At 38.5% G+C, this 6,443-nt stretch overlaps 1 long non-coding RNA gene across 1 annotated transcript; it reads right to left on the reverse strand.

The window, feature by feature from the left end:
- Positions 1-4,875: 4,875 nt before the first annotated feature.
- Positions 4,876-5,613, reverse strand: LOC107566180 (uncharacterized). The gene is made up of 3 exons (XR_001606478.1): positions 5,482-5,613; positions 5,264-5,380; positions 4,876-5,022 (listed from the first exon to the last, which is right to left on the reverse strand). It is a non-coding gene; the product is annotated as an uncharacterized lncRNA (long non-coding RNA).
- Between the last annotated feature and the right edge of the window lie 830 nt (positions 5,614-6,443).

The raw sequence follows: 6,443 nt of genomic DNA on the forward strand, positions 1-6,443 counted from the left end.
CCCCCCCCCCCCCCTTCATTTGCCATCACTAGCGTTTTGTTTCAAGTTTTTTTTAACCTCTTAGCATTCCTGGAAAAAAATTACCACAGGCAGTACGCTAACTAGCAATTAATACCGTGTTGTAAGATAGTATGTATACACAATGATACAAATTTCCGTGGAGCCTTAGGGTAAATTGAGAATATATACTGCATTACATAAAGAGTGAGATATTTTATATATTCTTTCATTGGTGGAGTTTTTAAAGTCACACTAAATTTCTTCTTTATAAATAAGGAATTCAAATCCTCATTTATTCATGGTGGCTAAAAATGCAGTTACTGTGACTCTGATTTGACTGCTTTCAATCGATTGACTTTGTTTGACTGTAAAGCTGTTCTGTGTAGGTGACGGGTCAGATTGTGAGGTTCTGTCAATAGCAGAACAGGAAGAGGAAGCCCTTCACCTTCAAACTAAACACACAAGTAGCCACTTTTCTGCAAAAGCAGTTTGTCTCCCCGACAGATCAAACAATGTTTCTGAAGGAAATCAGACCCCAGCAGTCAGTTTCAGACTCATGAGTCCGGAGTCAGGACTAGTGTCAAAAGCATGACTCGTGTAAGAGTTTCGACTGTTTTTGCCATTTGCAACAAATGAATGATTACAAATCTTTCAAATTAAATAGTTTTTCATTCAATAAAGATACTAAGAATGGTCTTGATAACAGCCAGAAGAATGTGTATATGTAACTATATAGCGTACGATCAGAGAGCATATATGTGTGAACTAGGAGGGTCTAACTCCATTGGGGGAAATTCACACCTTCAGCAGACCGTGTTATAAGACCACTCTTTTCACAGAACCGTTGAAGAAAATGTTTTTGTTCTGTTTGTGCTGGCGGACTCTGATTGGTAAGTTATAACTGTATATCTAATTTTAAAGCTGCTGCTACTGTTCATATTAGTTAGAGGATTTGCTTTTGCTGTTATTCTCAGATAAATGAACCCTCTGGTTATGTTCCAGCCATCTTGACCTGGAAATGCTGTTACCACATTGGACTAAAAACAGATCACCACATTAAGTTAAGGGTTTTCAACACAGCATAAGGGTTAAACATAACTGCCTATTTTTGGGTGGAAGAAAAAATGCTCTGTTTTTGTGTGTGTACCTTTTAAATGCAAATGAGCTCGTGCTCTCCGCCTCCATTCTAGCAGAGGGCTGTCTAAAGCCCTTTCCACACTGAGTGCGAAAAAGCTAAACGAATTTCAGATGCGATGATGCGCTGGAATAAAACAACAGCTTCCTATGGATGCTTCCACATAGACCGCGAACATTCGCGCACCGAAAATGCGAATGTTTTTTTTTTCGTCCAGTCCAACGAATCTTTTCAGTTTCACAAAGTGAAAATACGGGCCGTCCAATAAGATTTGAGCTTACATCACGTGCCTGGAGCAGCTGCTGTTGCACAAAAAGGCAAGAGTGGTGGCGCTGTTTCGAAAACCAGTGTAAACAAACTAGTGATGGGAAGTTCGGTTCTTTTCCGCGAACCGGTTCTTTCGGACAGTTCGATTCAATAAACCGGTTCACCGGTTCTTTTACGCTCGACGCGATGACGTCATTGGCGATGACGTAATGGCGTCAAGTCTATCGCGGGCTTAACACATTCAAATATAAAGTCAGTAATCATAACATCGGTTAATTAAAACATCATTATAATCTGATACGTTTCTTACAATTTGGATGTTTGTATCTAAAGCATCAACACACATACAGGCAGTGATCTGCAAACTAGGATGTTTTACAGTTATGACGTCAATAAATTAGTCTTCATCAGCGCAGAAACTATGCTCCACTTACTATATATAATCCATTACGGTTTATTTGTAATTAATCAGTTGTCTGGTTCAGACACCTGTGGCGGGCGGTGCTGCTGTGCTGTGACAGTCAATACTGTTCGGTTCGGTAGTTCAGAGCACACATGCTGTCGCTGAATCACGCACGCGCAGTAGTGATGGGAAGTCCGGTTCTTTTCCGCGAACCGGTTCTTTCGGACAGTTGGTTTCAAATTCAAATATATAAAGTTAGTAATCATAACTTTTACAATTAAGTTTTGCAACTAAGCACCCAAATACAGTAACAGGCAGTGATGTGCATAGGAGGATTTAAGTCTTGAAGATATAAAGTAAATAAATTCGTTTTCATCAGCGCAGAAACCATAATCCACTTACTATATATAATCCATTGCGATTTATTTGTTATTAAATAAATGTACGTTTCGCCAGATTGCCCTTCATTCAATAACATTAGCACAGAATCAGTTGTCCAAAAGAACCAGTTCGGTTCAGACGTGCTGTGTCAGTCATAGCAATCTGTTCGGTAGCTTCACGCTGAATCGCGCATGCGCAGTATCATCAGCTCTTCGGTTCTCAAATCGGACGCGTCCGAAAGAAACGGTTCTCGGTTCAGTGTACAGGTGATCCGAAAACCGATGCAGCCGGTTCTTGACTCGAGAAGGAGAACCGCTCCAGCAGTGGGCGTGTATGTGTTACCCGGCTCGCTGCACACATGCTGCTCTGCTGGTGTTCATCTTCAGTTCTCTTCACAGCAGTTCAGTCAGTGTACGGGATATTGGTTTATTTAGACTCAGAGGGAGTGTCAGCCATGTTAAAAAAGTGAATAACTGGAGTAATTTGTGGATTAATGCTTACTGGAGACGCGAACCGTTTCAAATGATTCAGTCCGATTTGGTGAACTGGTTCACTAAGAAGAACCGGTTAAATCGAACGGTTCGTTCGCGAACCAGACATCACTAAAACAAACACGGAAGAAGAGTATCCCGGGAGAGAAGAGAGTGGATGCTGAGTTCCTGTTATCTTTGGTATCTGAGAACAGATTTATTCTCACATGTTCTTAATATAATTTATATTAATTATCCTCTGAATTATGTGATCTGGAGAGCACTGTCCTTTTTCTTCCCCGTGAACGAGTGTTATGAGTCAGAGCGCGTTAACTCTATCTTCCGTATTAAAAATATCGAGGGAAACATTTTTCTACACATGAAATATGAAAGAAAATAGACATGATTATGACGATATATTCTGTATGTGTTTTGTGTACAGCTCATGGTATTTTCATAACAATAAATGATGTTTATTACAATAAGCAGTGCGGCTTTATTACCCAGATAGCACACGTACGTCTGCAAGATGTCTGTTAAAGATCTCTTGATCTGGAAAGCATCTGCTGTGGACAAACATGTAACAGACGTCTTTCAGATGTCAGTTTTACACACATTCTAAATCATAAACATCTAATAGACGTCTATCTGACATCTAAAAGGAAACGTCCTATAGACGTATTGCAGATGAGCAAACTCTCTAAAAAATACGTCTCGCAGATGTAATGCAGACATCAAATAGACGTCTCTGAGATGTACGTGTGCTATCAGGGTAGACATACAAAGAGTGCATGCATGCCTATTATAGAATCAAAATCAACTATAGATCACAATCGGGAGTTATTACAAGCACTCGATGATGGTTTAAAGTGGGTTTTAAGCAAATACATTAATAATTACATTTTCAAATGTGGCTTGATGCTAATTGTACTTCTGTTTATATTTTAAGATGTTTTTTTGTAACCATTATAAATAGTTTGCGTTTCTGGCGTAGAACCAAACTTTACTTAGCTATATTCATTTAATGCTGTATATTGAGCAGTGGATGACGTTAAATTCATATACGAGATACATATCTGAGGAAAAATGCGTTGTTGGTCAGCACCACCTAGCCTGCAGGCGTGAATTAGCAGAAGGCGAACATTCATCGGCGATCCGCCTGGCGTTTTCGCTTCACACTCAGTGTGGAACGGCCTTAATGCTGCATTCCAGACAGCAGCCGCCGAGAAATCCGCTAATCACCCTGCAAGCCCAATTCAAAATGGCTGCCGGGATGGCTTGCAGACGTTTCGGCTCATACCTCACGGTGGATCTTCACCAAATTCGTGTGGTATGTTCCTATCACTGCGGATCAAGAGCTGAGATTCAGGGTGTATTCACAGCATGAAAGTCCGCTAGTTCACTTGCTTTGGTCCGGACCAAATACAATGCTGGTTTTGTTTTGTTTGGTGCGGTTCGCTTTCGCACTGCCCTTTTTGCAAGTGAACCAGAAACTGTCAACAAAACCACACGTGTGCTAAGGTCATCCAATCACATCACAATGTTAGTTTAAACATTTAACCTAGATAAATGTTCGCTATTAGGCGCATATCCAATCGTTTGTGCGGAGAGTGGAAGCTGAAGCGTGCTTCAGGACATCAGTGGAAACAAATTAAATACGCCGTAATTGTTGCTCATAAAGGTAAGAATAATACATCGTTCGGAACTGTAAAGGGTCTATTTTTATTTGTGTGCACTCACGATATCAAGAAAACATTGTGTTTTTATTAAAGAAAATGAATAGGATGCGCTTGCCGTCTCGTTCTTGAACAGGAGTGCTTCACAAAAGTGATCCGTAACTCAGTGATTTCCTTACAGACATGATGATTATCTATTGAAAGCTTTGAATTACTACAAAACAAAATAATTAATATCCAAAACAAAAATTATTTCATTACATAATCCATAAAGATGCATTTCTTTCTAAAGGCGCGTCCAATGAGGAGATGGCGAGTCAGGATTTTTAACTTCATCTTTGTGACACTGACTCAGAAAACACTAGTTTATTCATAAATAATCCAAATATTTCCTTACTATTTCCCCCAGACACATTCATTGCAACTTTTAACCAAACCGTACCAGAGTTTGTTTGGAAGCGGACCGAGACCACCTCTTCAGCTGGGTCTCGTGCGGTTGTTTGGTGCGCACCTGAGTGCGATTATTGTATTCACACCTGCCACCAAAGGGGGAAACGAACCTGAGTTCCTTTCAATCGAACCAAACAAGACAGGTACACCCTCAGATATGATAATAGGAGTTTGGTTTCTGACCAATCAGAGCAAAGGTGGGGTTTAGAGACTGAATCCTTGATCGAAGCATTTCAGACACTGAAAGAAAACAGTTGATACTGCAGTCGATATTATGTATGTATACTTTCAGTATATGAACTAATTGACCTATTACTTTACTGTTTATAAAAATGGAGTAAAAGCAATATAATCGTGTTATTGGTCTGATTCTCTCCTGCAGCCTCATGCCTCGTATTGACTGATGTTGCTTAATTGAGCAGCTTCATGAGGGAAAACTGAGACCCTAAATGGCAAACTAAGCAGAATGACAAAAACTCACCTGATGTTGTTTACGGCCGTATCATCACCAATTCCTTGGGAAGATTCAACTTTCAACTGAAACGCTGTTAAGAATCCATTAGGACACATTTGGATATAATCTATCCACTGACCAAAGCTGAAGAAAAAAAAGACAATTTATAGCTTTTTTTAAAGGTTTATAGTTCAGTAATCAGTATTTATTTTCAAGAAAATCTTCATTCTGACTGAGCCCATTACCTTCCTTCGTTAGACCGAATGATGCCTGATGCGTCATTAGATTGACTTTCACAGAAAAGATGAATCGCATTGAGTGCAGTGTTATCAAAATAATCATGTCTTTCTACCTAAAAAATAACAGCAACGACATTAAGACAATCCTCTATTTGATAACATCCATGACATCCAGATAATGGCTCAACATCTCAAGAAAATGATTTCCCTACTTTGTCTTGTTTTCCAGTATAAATATCAAAGCATTCGTAAAGCATTAACACATTAACTTGAGAAGCAAAATCACATATCTTGTTTTATGAAAAAAATCTGAATAAAATGAGATTTTGCATAAAACAAGAAGAAAACTGCAACTTATTTAAGGCTGTTTAATAATACTGCACAATAAAAGAAATAGCAAAATAAAAATAGAAATAGTAAATCTAACTTGTTTAGGCATGTTTAACTGGAAAGACAAAAGTACTGATTTTTATTGTTTAAAAATAACTGCAGTGAAACCTGGCATTTAAATATATATTTTAAATGCCAGGTGTTTGTGTTTACTGTGTATATTTGTATGTATATATAAATACACACACATAGTGCCTTGCGAAAGTATTCATACCCCTTAATTTTTTTTCATGATTTGTTATGTTGCTGCTTTGTTAAGCTGCTTTAAATTACTTTTTTTTCACATCAATCTACACTCCATACGCTATAATGGTAAAGCAAAAACTGGGTTTTAGCAACTTTGCAAATGTCTTTTTAAAAAAAAAAAAACTTATTAGTACTCATACCCATATCTGGGACAGTTGAAATTTAGCTCAGGAGCATTCATTTTGCTTGTAGATATTACTACACTTCAAGTGAAGTTAACCTGTGGCAAATTCAATTAAATGGGTATGATTTGGAAAGGCACACACGTCTTAATTAAAGGTCTAACAGCTGATAATGCATATCAGAGCAAAAACCAAGCCCTGAGGTCAAAA

The sequence above is a fragment of the Sinocyclocheilus grahami genome, unplaced genomic scaffold, assembly GCF_001515645.1.
Source record: "Sinocyclocheilus grahami isolate Dianchi unplaced genomic scaffold, SAMN03320097.WGS_v1.1 scaffold1054.1, whole genome shotgun sequence".
NCBI lineage: Eukaryota > Metazoa > Chordata > Actinopteri > Cypriniformes > Cyprinidae > Sinocyclocheilus > Sinocyclocheilus grahami.